A 15,388-nucleotide genomic window follows, 5' to 3' on the forward strand; every position below is an offset into this window, starting at 1 on the left:
CCGGCACTTAATAATTATAAACTCCACCAGTGGTGAGCAGTGTTTGCAGACCACGACAGCATCGCGGCACCAGGCATCACTGATGTAAACACAGAGTCCTCCACCGCGAGTCTTCCCCCCACAGATTCTGCCCGTACACCCCCCTGCCCCCCCTTCAGCATCTGACATCATGTCACCCTCATAGTTCCCCCCCCTCAACACACACACACACACACACACACACACACACACACACACACACACACACACATAAATTGGAGCAAAAGGACATAAAATAAACAGTCAAGGGCACTTGAGGTATAGCAGGTAAACATTAGATAAGCAGTATAAACAAACTAATAGCTGTTAAGATGAGGTAGTGCGGAATAGTGCAAATGAGCGGGGTAAAGTGAAATGTGCAGTCCCTGAGTTCAGTGTGTTAATGAATGTTGAGAGGGTGTGTGTGTGTGTTGGGGGGGAACTGTGAGGGTGACATGATGTCAGATGCTGAAGGGGGGGCAGGGGGGTGTACGGGCAGAATCTGTGGCATGGGGCAGAGGGGGGAGGAGGGGCAGAACAGGGAGGGAGTTGAGCCTCCTGACCGCCTGGTGAAAGAAACTGTTCTTGAGCCTGCTGGTTTTGGCCCGGAGACTCCGCAGTCTCCTCCCTGACGGCAGCAGACTGAAGAGGCTGTGAGATGGGTGGGTGGGGTCACCTGCAATCCTGATGGCTTTGCGGGTGAGGCGGGAGTTATAAATATCCATAAGAGAAGGGAGAGAGACACCAATGATCCTCTCAGCTGCTCTCACAATGCGCTGCAGAGTCTTGCAGCAGGACACGGTGTCCGTACCACACGGTGATGCAGCTGGTCAGGATGTTCTCGATGGTGCCTCTGTAGAAAGTGTGCATGATGGGGGCCAGGGCTCTTGCTCTCCTCAGTTTGCGGAAGAAGTACAGACACTGTTGGGCTTTTTTGGCCAGTGATGCGGTGTTGTTGCTCCAGGACAGGTCTTCAGAGATGTGCACACCCAGAAACTTGGTGCTGCTCACCCTCTCCACTGCAGCACCGTTGATAGTTAGTGGAGCATGCTGGGTGTGCGCTCTCCTGAAGTCCACAACAATCTCCTTCGTCTTCTCCACGTTCAGGTGGAGATTGTTGTCCTTGCACCACATAGCCAAGCGGCTCACCTCACTCCTGTAGATTGTCTCATCGCCATTGTTGATGAGACCCACCACAGTTGTGTCATCCGCAAACTTAATGAAGAGGTTGGAGCTGGATGTTGGTGTGCAGTCATGGGTCAGCAAAGTGAAGAGGAGGAGGCTCAGCACACATCCTTGGGGGGGTCCCCCATGTTCAATGTGATGGTGCTGGAGGAAGAGTTGCTGCCGACCCATACAGCCTGTGGTCTCCCCGTCAGGAAGTCCAGCAGCCAGTTGCACAGGGAGGTGTTGAGTCCCAGCTGGTCCAGTTTATGAATGAGCTGTTGAGGAATGATTGTGTTGAATGTTGAGCTAAAGTCTATGAACAGCATTCTAACATACGAGTCTTAGGTGGCCACCTGTCTGAACATGCTCCAGTCAGTGGTGGAAAAAGAGTCCTGGAGTGCCTCTGAGGACCCCTCTGGCCACACACGTACCTGCTTTGTAGCTGGTTTGGTGACTTTAACCAGCGGCCTGTATGCTGGCATTAGCATAACAGTGGAGTGATCTGAGGGCCCAAGGTGGGGGAGGGGGAGGGCTTTGTAGGCACCTTTATGCATGGTGTAAACATTGTCCAGAGTATTGTCTCCACATGTAGGAAAGTTGATATGTCCATAGAGTTTTGGAAACACGCTCCTGGGGTTTGCATGGTTGAAACCCCTAGTCAGGATGAGGAAAGCATCTGGGTGGGCTGTCTGCTGCTCACTGATGTGCTGATAGAGTTCATTCAGTGCTTCACTCCTGTTGTTATTGGAGCCGGGAGGGATGTATAATGCTACCAGCAATATGGCAGTAAATTCCCTCGGCAGGTAGAATGGCCAGCACTTAATAATTATAAACTCCACCAGTGGTGAGCAGTGTTTGCAGACCACGACAGCATCGCGGCACCAGGCATCACTGATGTAAACACAGAGTCCTCCACCGCGAGCCTCCCTCAACTAGCACTCTGTCTGACCAGTAGCATGTTAGCCGGGCTAGCTGGCTAACATAATAATTTTTTTTCAATAAAATTTTTTTATTTTTTTTTATTTATTAAAAAAAATAAATAATAATAAAAATAAATAAATAATAATAATAATAATAATAATAATCATCACCGGTATGTGGTATTAGATTCAGATTGGTGAAGCTTCAGTATTTTCAAACAAGTGATTTTATTAATTGAGATTTTAAATTTAAAACTAAAAATATAAAATGTCTACTGATATTGTAATATGTGGTAGATATTTGTAACAAATTGCAAAAAAAATTTTCTGAATGGAATAGAAAAATCTGAATATTTCAAGCATGTAATTTTTTATATGCTCGGAATTTAATTCTGGTCTAATTCTATTTATTGCAATCGGATTCCAAATCCTCTATAAACATTCCATTCTGTTATCTCATCTCATCTCATCTCATCTCATTATCTCTAGCCGCTTTATCCTTCTACAGGGTCGCAGGCAAGCTGGAGCCTATCCCAGCTGACTACGGGTGAAAGGCGGGGTTCACCCTGGACAAGTCACCAGGTCATCACAGGGCTGACACATAGACACAGACAACCATTCACACTCACATTCACACCTACGCTCAATTTAGAGTCACCAGTTAACCTAACCTGCATGTCTTTGGACTGTGGGGGAAACTGGAGCACCCGGAGGAAACCCACGCAGACATGGGGAGAACATGCAAACTCCACACAGAAAGGCCCTCGCCGGCCACGGGGCTCGAACCCGGACCTTCTTGCTGTGAGGCAACAGCACTAACCACTCGCGGGACCCGCCGCAAAGCAGTGCGGCGCGGGACAAATTTTGAAAGCTCATTGCGGGCGCGGGCGGGACCGGAAGTGCACATATGCGTGCGCGGGCAGGAGCGGGAGTGCACATATGCGGCGCGGGCAGGAGCGGTGATAAGCTGCAGTCCCGCTAACTAAAAACGTGTTTGAAATAAAATTTATAAATTATTAATTTATGTCTATCATATATAATTTGTGCTGGATATTTTATTTGCCATTAATAAAAACATTTTAAGATGCCTAAATTTGCTGAGAGAGTCAGATTGCCAAATTGAGTGAGGAATGGCATCTTAAATTTGCCATTGATCACCCTAACGGGCGATCCTTTGAGCACTCTAATGACTCGCCGTTCACACCCAGCCTCCACTAACATGATGCCTCAATGACACCTTAGATGAGCTGGTCATCAGAATTCTGATTCTGATCCAGGAGAGGATAAATAACTCTTGTTCGTTTCTCGATTATTTTTCTCTTCCGTGTTTGAGATCTCCGATCATGGCAGAAGAGCAGAGCTCCTTTACTGAATCTCACAGTGCTTCAAAAGTAAGTGCTGCTTTAAAAAGAGGTACATTTACCGTTTAAAAAGTCAAGAGTCCTGAAATCGGACATTTGGAAGTCGTTCTCACTCGTGTGTGACGCGGATGGAAATCAGCTGCCCTTTGCTTGCTGTGATAAGTGCCAAAAGGTTCTGACATACAACGGCCATAAATCAGGTAGTTAGAAATGCTTAACAAATGTAAACTGGGTTAGCCTAATGTTTTGTATGGCTGAACAAATATACCAAATTTCCACTTGGAATTACGTGCTCGCCTGTCTTTTATTATTAGGGCCCGAGCCCTATGGGCGAAGGCCCTATTGTTCTTGTAAGAGTTCACTATTATTAGGGCCCGAGCCCTATAGGGCGAAGGCCCTATTGTTCTTGTAAGAGTTCACTATTATTATTCTTCTTTATTTTTCTCCGCTGTTGGGCCATTTTCGGGGCGCTTGCCATGGGCGAAAACGCGCGAAATTTGGCGCCACTTCCGAGAATTGCCACCGCTACTCAGAACCAAAAGCCCACACTTGGCCGGGGCTCAGGGCCTCTATAGCGCCCCCTAAGTCGTTGTGATTTTGGCCTCCCGCATTAAGGTGCCTGGTTGCCATATAGTTTGTAGTAGTGGCATGCCATTTGGTATGCATATGTATCTCACTAAGCCGGACAAAAATGTAATGCCAATGCATTAGCCACGCCCAACAGGAAGTGAGGTAATTTCACTTTTGTGTGAAATGCATGGCCACGAAGACGGCGCAACTCCTCCTAGACCGTTCATAGGAATGTCACCAAAATTGATACACATCATCTAGAGACATGGCTGACAAAAGTTACTAAATACGTTTCACGTAGGATAAACCGTTCAGAAGTTATACGTCAATCAATTTTCACTTCAAAATTTTACATGCTAAAAAATTCATAACAAATCTTCTAATTGCTCAAAACTGCTCATACTTCACACGCTTATCACTCATTGGGCTTCTGACATGTTACCCAATTTCTGTGATATTTCGCCACTGGGGGCGCTATTTTTGGGCAAAAAATCCAATCTTTCCTCAAATTTGGTCAAACTTCACGGCCACCCTCTTACTACCTCCCATGTCATGTATACCACATTTTGGGAATTTTCGTCCATGGGGGGCGCTGTTTTTGGCCGACGCAATTTCTCCAAAACGGGTTTTTCGTAAATTATTCCATAATGCTTTTCCTTCACACCACTACCTTGTGATAGTACGTTGCTGTTGTAGACGCTTATTTTTCCAACTCATAATCGCTCATGTACAGCATAGCGCCACCTTCTGACATTGGAAAAACCAAAAAATTTAATCTTCAGAAATCTATATCTCATCTTCTATTTACTCAATTGTCATCAAACTTCATACGCAAACTCTTCATAGCTCACCTGACATGTACGCCAAATTTCGTGCACTTTCGCCCCTGGGGGTGCTGGTTATGGCAGATATGATATTGCAGCTTCTGATTTGTCAAACTTGGCAAGCAAACTCTTTACAAGACCCTTATTGGGGCGCTTGCCATGGTCGACAACGCACGAAATTTGGCTCCTTTTTCTTAGACTGCCACCGCTACTGAGAACCAGAAGCCCAGATCCAGGCGGGCCTCAGGGCCTCTATAGCGCCCCCTAACTCATTGTGATTTTGGCCTCCCGCATTAAGGTGCCTGGTTGCCATGTAGTTTGTAGTAGTGGCATGCCATTTGGTATGTATATGTATCTCACTAAGCCGGACAAAAATGTAATGCCAATGCATTAGCCACGCCCAACAGGAAGTGAGGTAATTTCACTTTTGTGCGAAATGCATGGCCACGAAGACGGCGCAACTCCTCCTAGACCGTTCATAGCAATGTCACCAAAATTGATACACATCATCTACAGACATGGCTGACAAAAGTTCCTAAATACGTTTCACGTAGAATAAACCGTTCAGAAGTTATACGTCAATCAATTTTCAATGCAAAATTTTACATGCTTAAAAATTCATAACAAATCTTCAAATTGCTCAAAACTGCTCATACTTCACACGCAAATCACTCATTGGGCCTCTGACATGTTACCCAATTTCTGTGATATTTCGCCACTGGGGGCGCTATTTTTGGGCAAAAACTCCAATCTTTCCTCAAATTTGGTCAAACTTCATGGCCACCCTCTTACTACCTCCCATGTCATGTACACCACATTTTGGGAATTTTCGTCCATGGGGGGCGCTGTTTTTGGCCAACGCAATTGCTCCGAAACAGGTTTTTGGTTAATAATTCCATAATGCTTCTCCTTCACACCACTACCTTGTCATAGTACGTTGCTGTTGTAGACACTTATTTTTCCAACTCATAATCGCTCATGTGCAGCATAGCGCCACCTACTGACATGGGAGAAACCAAAAAATTTATTCTTCAAAAATCAATATCTCATCTTCTATTTTCTCAATCTTGATCAAACTTGATACGCACACTCTTAACAGGTCACCTGACATATTTGCCAAATTTTGTGAACTTTTGCCACTGGGGGCGCTGTTTTCAGGCAACAATTTATATCTCGGCTTCTGATTGGTCAAACTTGATCAAACTTTACAAAACAACTCTTCATAGGTCCCTTGACATGTCTACCAAATTTGGTGAACTTTCACCACTGGGGGCGCTCATTGCGCTGTAGCAGTTGCAGGAGAGGTGTTTACAATCATGAGGCACCAGGAGTATGTTGTTTTGGTTGCCTTAACCACACATGACTTGTGGACCACTGGGGGCGCTCATTGCGCTGTAGCAGTTGGAGGAGAGGTGTTTACAATCATGAGGCACCAGGAGTATGTTGTTTTGGTTGCCTTAAACACACATGACTTGTGGGGAATGGGTAGGCAGTCAGGAGCAAGTGTTGTAGCGTTACATACAGACTAATAGATGTCTAACAGAAGACAATCCTATGTAGCTATAGCTTGGTGACTGATGAGGTAAATACATTAATTTGGTTGGGAAACCATGGCATAAAATGTTCTGTCCATGACTACATCTCAGCGCACCGTGTACTCTGTGTCCAATTCTGTGCTTTGTCACCATTGTGGGAGTAATGTCTCTTGCCAAAGAAGCTGTGGAAGGTATTTCACGGGGACGCATGCCCCCGCCCCCCTTGGCCGCTGGCGCGAGGGCCCGTCGAGGCCGCTTGCGGCTTTAATTATTCTTCCGTCTTCTTTATTTTTCTCCGCTGTTGGGCCATTTTCGGGGCACTTGCCATGGGCGAAAACGCACGAAATTTGGCACCAGTTCCGAGAATTTCCACCGCTACTCAGACCCAAAAGCCCAAACTTGGCCTGGGCTCAGGGCCTCTATAGCGCCCCCTAAGTCGTTGTTATTTTGGTCTCCCGCATTAAGGTGCCTGGTTGCCATGTAGTTAGTAGTAGTGGCATGCCATTTGGTATGCATATGTATCTCACTAAACCGGACAAAAATGTAATGCCAATGCATTAGCCACGCCCAACAGGAAGTGAGGTAATTTCACTTTTGTGCGAAATGCATGGCCACGAAGACGGCGCAACTCCTCCTAGACCGTTCATAGGAATGTCACCAAAATTGATACACATCATCTACAGACATGGCTGACAAAAGTTACTAAATACATTTCACGTAGGATAAACCGTTCAGAAGTTATACGTCAATCAATTTTCGATGCAAAATTTTACATGCTTAAAAATTCATAACAAATCTTCTGATTGCTCAAAACTGCTCATACTTCACACGCTAATCACTCATTGGGCTTCTGACATGTTACCCAATATCTGTGATATTTCGCCACTGGGGGCGCTATTTTTGGGCAAAAAATCCAATCTTTCCTCAAATTTGGTCAAACTTCACGGCCACCCTCTTACTACCTCCCATGTCATGTATACCACATTTTGGGAATTTTCGTCCATGGGGGGGCGCTGTTTTTGGCCGACGCAATTGCTCCAAAACGGGTTTTTGGTAAATAATTCCATAATGCTTTTCCTTCACACCACTACCTTGTGATAGTACGTTGCTGTTGTGGACGCTTATTTTTCCAACTCATAATCACTCATGTACAGCATAGCGCCACCTTCTGACATGGGAAAAACCAAAAAATGTATTCTTCAAAAATCTACATCTCATCTTCTATTTACTCAATTGTCATCAAACTTCATACGCAAACTCTTCATAGCTCACCTGACATGTACGCCAAATTTTGTGCACTTTCGCCCCTGGGGGTGCTGGTTATGGCAGAAATGATATTGCAGCTTCTGATTTGTCAAACTTGGCAAGCAAACTCTTTACAAGACCCTTATTGGGGCGCTTGCCATGGTCGACAACGCACGAAATTTGGCTCCTTTTTCTTAGACTGCCACCGCTACTGAGAACCAGAAGCCCAGATCCAGGCGGGCCTCAGGGCCTCTATAGCGCCCCCTAACTCGTTGTGATTTTGGCCTCCCGCATTAAGGTGCCTGGTTGCCATGTAGTTTGTAGTAGTGGCATGCCATTTGGTACGCATATGTATCTCACTAAGCCGGACAAAAATGTAATGCCAATGCATTAGCCACGCCCAACAGGAAGTGAGGTAATTTCACTTTTGTGCGAAATGCATGGCCACGAAGACGGCGCAACTCCTCCTAGACCGTTCATAGGAATGTCACCAAAATTGATACACATCATCTACAGACATGGCTGACAAAAGTTACTTAATATGTTTCACGTAGCATAAACCGTTCAGAAGTTATACGTCAATCAATTTTCAATGCAATATTTTACATGCTTAACAATTCATAACAAATCTTCTAATTGCTCAAAACTGCTCATACTTCACACGCAAATCCCTCATTGGGCTTCTGACATGTTACCCAATTTCTGTGCTATTTCGCCACTGGGGGCGCTATTTTTGGGCAAAAAATCCAATCTTTCCTCTTTCCGTCTTCTTCTTCTTCTTCTTCTTCTTCTTCTTCTTTATTTTTCTCCGCTGTTGGGCCATTTTCGGGGCACTTGCCATGGGCGAAAACGCACGAAATTTGGCGCCAGTTCCGAGAATTGCCACCGCTACTAAGAACCAGAAGCCCAAACTTGGCCGGGGCTCAGGGCCTCTATAGCGCCCCCTAACTCGTTGTGATTTTGGCCTCCCGCATTAAGGTGCCTGGTTGCCATGTAGTTTGTAGTAGTGGCATGCCATTTGGTACGCATATGTATCTCACTAAGCCGGACAAAAATGTATTGCCAATGCATTAGCCACGCCCAACAGGAAGTGAGGTAATTTCACTTTTGTGCGAAATGCATGGCCACGCAGACGGCGCAACTCCTCCTAGACCGTTCATAGGAATGTCACCAAAATTGATACACATCATCTACAGACATGGCTGACAAAAGTTACTAAATAGGTTTCACGTAGCATTAACCGTTCAGAAGTTATACGTCAATCATTTTTTAATGCAACATTTTACATGCTTAAAAATTCATAACAAATCTTCTACTTGCTCAAAACTGCTCATACTTCACACCCAAATCACTCATTGGGCTTCTGACACGTTACCCACTTTCTGTGATATTTCGCCACTGGGGGCGCTATTTTTGGGCAAAAATTCCAGTCTTTCCTCAAATTTGGTCAAACTTCACGGCCACCCTCTTCCTACCTCCCATGTCATGTATACCACATTTTGGGAATTTTCGTCCATGGGGGGCGCTGTTTTTGGCCGACGCAATTGCTCCAAAACGGGTTTTTGGTAAATAATTCCATAATGCTTTTCCTTCACACCACTACCTTGTGATAGTGCGTTGCTGTTGTAGACACTTATTTTTCCAACTCATAATCGCTCATGTACAGCATAGCGCCACCTACTGACATGGGAAAAACCAAAAATTTTATTCTTCAAAAATCTATATCTCATCTTCTATTTACTCAATTGTCATCAAACTTCATACGCAAACTCTTCATAGCTCACCTGACATGTTCGCCTAATTTTGTGCACTTTCGCCCCTGGGGGTGCTGGTTATGGCAAAAATGATATTGCAGCTTCTGATTTGTCAAACTTGGCAAGCAAACTCTTTACAAGACCCTTATTAAGGCGCTATTATTATTAGGGCCCAAGCACCGTACAGTGCGAGACCCTATCGTTGCCATGTGTCCAATTCTGTTCTTTGTCGCCATTGCGGGAGTAATGTCTCTTGCCGAAGAAGCTGTGGAAGGTTTTTCGCGGGGACGCATGCCCCCGCCCCCCTTGGCCGCTGGCGCGAGGGCCCGTCGAGGCCGCTTGCGGCTTTAATTAGGGCCCGAGCCCTATAGGGCGAAGGCCCTATTGTTCTTGTAAGAGTTCACTATTATTAGGGCCCGAGCCCTATGGGCGAAGGCCCTATTGTTCTTGTAAGAGTTCACTATTATTAGGGCCCGAGCCCTATGGGCGAAGGCCCTATTGTTCTTGTAAGAGTTCACTATTATTAGGGCCCGAGCCCTATGGGCGAAGGCCCTATTGTTCTTGTAAGAGTTCACTATTATTATTCTTCCGTCTTCTTCTTCTTCTTCTTCCGTCTTCTTCTTCTTCTTTATTTTTCTCCGCTGTTGGGCCCTATTGTTCTTGTAAGAGTTCACTATTATTATTCTTCCGTCTTCTTCTTCTTCTTCCGTCTTCTTCTTCTTTTTTATTTTTCTCCGCTGTTGGGCCATTTTCGGGGCGCTTGCCATGGGCGAAAACGCACGAAATTTGGCACCAGTTCCGAGAATTGCCACCGCTACTCAGAACCAGAAGCTCAAACTTGGCCGGGGCTCAGGGCCTCTATAGCGCCCCCTAAGTCGTTGTGATTTTGGCCTCCCGCATTAAGGTGCCTGGGTGCCATGTAGTTTGTAGTGGTGGCATGCCATTTGGTACGCATATGTATCTCACTAAGCCGGACAAAAATGTAATGCCAATGCATTAGCCACGCCCAACAGGAAGTGAGGTAATTTCACTTTTGTACGAAATGCATGGCCACGAAGACGGCGCAACTCCTCCTAGACCGTTCATAGGAATGTCACCAAAATTGATACACATCATCTACAGACATGGCTGACAAAAGTTACTAAATACGTTTCACGTAGGATTAACCGTTCAGAAGTTATACGTCAATCAATTTTCGATGCAAAATTTTACAAGCTTAAAAATTCATAACAAATCTTCTGATTGCTCAAAACTGCTCATACTTCACACGCAAATCACGCATTGGGCTTCTGACATGTTACCCTATTTCTGTGATATTTCGCCACTGGGGGCGCTATTTTTGGGCAAAAATTCCAATCTTTCCTCAAATTTGGTCAAACTTCACGGCCACCCTCTTACTACCTCCCATGTCATGTATACCACATTTTGGAAATTTTCGCCCATGGGGGGCGCTGTTTTTGGCCGACGCAATTGCTCCAAAACGGGTTTTTGGTAAATAATTCCATTATGCTTTTCCTTCACACCACTACCTTGTGATAGTACGTTGCTGTTGTAGACACTTATTTTTCCAACTCATAATCGCTCATGTACAGCATAGCGCCACCTACTGACATGGGAAAAACCAAAAAATTTATTCTTCAAAAATCTATATCTCATCTTCTATTTACTCAATTGTCATCAAACTTCATACGCAAACTCTTCATAGCTCACCTGATGTCTACGCCAAATTTTGTGCACTTTCGCCCCTGGGGGTGCTGGTTATGGCAAAAATGATATTGCAGCTTCTGATTTGTCAAACTTGCCAAGCAAACTCTTTACAGGACCCTTATTGGGGCGCTTGCCATGGTCGACAACGCACGAAATTTGGCTCCTTTTTCTTAGACTGCCACCGCTTCTGAGAACCAGAAGCCCAGATCCAGGCGGGCCTCAGGGCCTCTATAGCGCCCCCTAACTCGTTGTGATTTTGGCCTCCCGCATTAAGGTGCCTGGTTGCCATGTAGTTTGTAGTAGTGGCATGCCATTTGGTACGCATATGTATCTCACTAAGCCGGACAAAAATGTAATGCCAATGCATTAGCCACGCCCAACAGGAAGTGAGGTAATTTCACTTTTGTGCGAAATGCATGGCCGCGAAGACGGCGCAACTCCTCCTAGACCGTTCATACGAATGTCACCAAAATTGATACACATCATCTACAGACATGGCTGACAAAAGTTACTAAATAGATTTCACGTAGCATAAACCGTTCAGAAGTTATACGTCAATCAATTTTCAATGCAACATTTTACATGCTTAAAAATTCATAACAAATCTTCTACTTGCTCAAAACTGCTCATACTTCACACGCAGATCACTCATTGGGCTTCTGACATGTTACCCACTTTCTGTGATATTTCGCCACTGGGGGCGCTATTTTTGGGCAAAAATTCCAGTCTTTCCTCAAATTTGGTCAAACTTCACGGCCACCCTCTTCCTACCTCCCATGTCATGTATATCACATTTTGGGAATTTTCGTCCATGGGGGGCGCTGTTTTTGGCCGATGCAATTTCTCCAAAACGGGTTTTTGGTAAATTATTCCATAATGCTTTTCCTTCACACCACTACCTTGTTATAGTGCGTTCCTGTTGTAGACACTTATTTTTCCAACTCATAATCGCTCATGTACAGCGTAGCGCCACCTACTGACATGGGAAAAACCAAAAATTTTATTCTTCAAAAATCTATATCTCATCTTCTATTTACTCAATTGTCATCAAACTTCATACGCAAACTCTTCATAGCTCACCTGACATGTACGCCTAATTTTGTGCACTTTCGCCCCTGGGGGTGCTGGTTATGGCAGAAATGATATTGCAGCTTCTGATTTGACAAACTTGGCAAGCAAACTCTTTACAAGACCCTTATTAGGGCGCTATTATTATTAGGGCCCGAGCACCGTCCAGTGCGAGACCCTATCGTTGCCATGTGTCCAATTCTGTTCTTTGTCGCCATTGCGGGAGTAATGTCTCTTGCCGAAGAAGCTGTGGAAGGTATATCGCGGGGACGCATGCCCCCGCCCCCCATGGCCGCTGGCGCGAGGGCCCGTCGAGGCCGCTTGCGGCTTTAATTATTCTTCCGTCTTCTTCTTCTTCTTCTTCTTCCGTCTTCTTCTTCTTCTTTATTTTTCTCCGCTGTTGGGCCATTTTCGGGGCACTTGCCATGGGCGAAAACGCACGAAATTTGGCACCAGTTCCGAGAATTGCCACCGCTACTCAGAACCAGAAGCCCAAACTTGGCCGGGGCTCAGGGCCTCTATAGCGCCCCCTAAGTCATTGTGATTTTGGCCTCCCGCATTAAGGTGCCTGGGTGCCATGTAGTTTGTAGTAGTGGCATGCCATTTGGTAGACATATGTATCTCTCTAAGCCGGACAAAAATGTAATGCCAATGCATTAGCCACGCCCAACAGGAAGTGAGGTAATTTCACTTTTGTGCGAAATGCATGGCCACGAAGACGGCGCAACTCCTCCTAGACCGTTCATAGGAATGTCACCAAAATTGATAGACATCATCTACAGACATGGCTGACAAAAGTTTCTAAATAGGTTTCACGTAGGATTTACCGTTCAGAAGTTATACGTCTATCAATTTTCGATGCAAAATTTTACATGCTTAAAAATTCATAACAAATCTTCTGATTGCTCAAACCTGCTCATACTTCACAAGCAAATCACTCATTGGGCTTCTGACATGTTACCCAATTTCTGTGATACTTCGCCACTGGGGGCGCTATTTTTGGGCAAAAATTCCAATCTTTCCTCAAATTTGGTCAAACTTCACGGCCACCCTCTTTCTACCTCCCATGTCATGTATACCACATTTTGGAAATTTTCGTCCATGGGGGGCGCTGTTTTTGGCCGACGCAATTGCTCCAAAACGGGTTTTTGGTAAATAATTCCATAATGCTTTTCCTTCACACCACTACCTTGTGATAGTACGTTGCTGTTGTGGACACTTATTTTTCCAACTCATAATCGCTCATGTACAGCATAGCGCCACCTACTGACATGGGAAAAACCAAAAAATTTATTCTTCAAAAATCTCTATCTCATCTTCTATTTACTCTATTGTCATCAAACTTCATACGCAAACTCTTCATAGCTCACCTGACATATACGCCAAATTTTGTGCACTTTCACCACTGGGGGCGCTATTTTTGGGCAAAAAGTCCAATCTTTCCTCAAATTTGGTCAAACTTCACGGCCACCCTCTTCCTACCTCCCATGTCATGTATACCACATTTTGGGAATTTTTGTCCATGGGGGGCGCTGTTTTTGGCCGACGCAATTGCTCCATAACGGGTTTTTGGTAAATAATTCCATAATGCTTTCCCTTCACACCACTACCTTGTGATAGTACGTTGCTGTTGTAGACACTTATTTTTCCAACTCATAATCGCTCATGTACAGCATAGCGCCACCTACTGACATGGGAAAAACCAAAAAATTTATTCTTCAAAAATCTATATCTCATCTTCTATTTATTCAATTGTCATCAAACTTCATACACAAACTCTTCATAGCTCACCTGACATATTCGCCAAATTTTGTGCACTTTCGCCCCTGGGGGTGCTGGTTATGGCAAAAATGATATTGCAGCTTCTGATTTGTCAAACTTGGCAAGCAAACTCTTTACAAGACCCTTACTGGGGCGCTTGCCATGGTCGACTACGCACGAAATTTGGCTCCTTTTTCTTAGACTGCCACCGCTACTGAGAACCAGAAGCCCAGATCCAGGCGGGCCTCAGGGCCTCTATAGCGCCCCCCGAGCACCGTGCAGTGCGAGACCCTATTGTTACCATGTGTCCAATTCTGTGCTTTGTCACCATTGTGGGAGTAATGTCTCTTGCCGAAGAAGCTGTGGAAGTTATTTCGCGGGGACGCATGCCCCCGCCCCCCTTGGCCGCTGGCGCGAGGGCCCGTCGAGGCCGCTTGCGGCTTTAATTATTCTTCCGTCTTCTTCTTTATTTTTCTCCGCTGTTGGGCCATTTTCGGGGCGCTTGCCATGGGCGAAAACGCACGAAATTTGGCACCAGTTCCGAGAATTGCCACCGCTACTCAGCACCAAAAGCCCAAACTTGGCCGGGGCTCAGGGCCTCTATAGCGCCCCCTAAGTCGTTGTGATTTTGGTCTCCCGCATTAAGGTGCCTGGTTGCCATGTAGTTTGTAGTAGTGGCATGCCATTTGGTACGCATATGTATCTCACTAAGCCGGACAAAAATGTAATGCCAATGCATTAGCCACGCCCAACAGGAAGTGAGGTAGTTTCACTTTTGTGCGAAATGCATTGCCGCGAAGACGGCGCAACTCCTCCTAGACCGTTCATAGGAATGTCGCCAAAATTGATACACATCATCTACAGACATGGCTGACAAAAGTTACTAAATAGGTTTCACGTAGCATAAACCGTTCAGAAGTTATACGTCAATCAATTTTCGATGCAAAATTTTACATGCTTAAAAATTCATAACAAATCTTCTGATTGCTCAAAACTGCTCATACTTCACACGCAAATCTCTCATTGGGCTTCTGACATGTTACCCAATTTCTGTGATTTTTCGCCACTGGGGGCGCTATTTTTGGGCAAAAATTCCAATCTTTCCTCAAATTTGGTCAAACTTCACGGCCACCCTCTTTCTACCTCCCATGTCATGTATACCACGTTTTGGAAATTTTCGTCCATGGGGGGCGCTGTTTTTGGCCGACGCAATTGCTCCAAAACGTGTTTTTGGTAAATAATTCCATAATGCTTTTCCTTCACACCACTACCTTGTGATAGTATGTTGCTGTTGTACACACTTATTTTTCCAACTCATCATCGCTCATGTACAGCATAGCGCCACCTACTGACATGGGAAAAACCAAAAAATTTATTCTTCAAATATCTATATCTCATCTTCTATTTACTCAATTGTCATCAAACTTCATACGCAAACTCTTCATAGCTCACCTGACA

This window comes from Neoarius graeffei, chromosome 20 (assembly GCF_027579695.1).
Source record: "Neoarius graeffei isolate fNeoGra1 chromosome 20, fNeoGra1.pri, whole genome shotgun sequence".
NCBI lineage: Eukaryota > Metazoa > Chordata > Actinopteri > Siluriformes > Ariidae > Neoarius > Neoarius graeffei.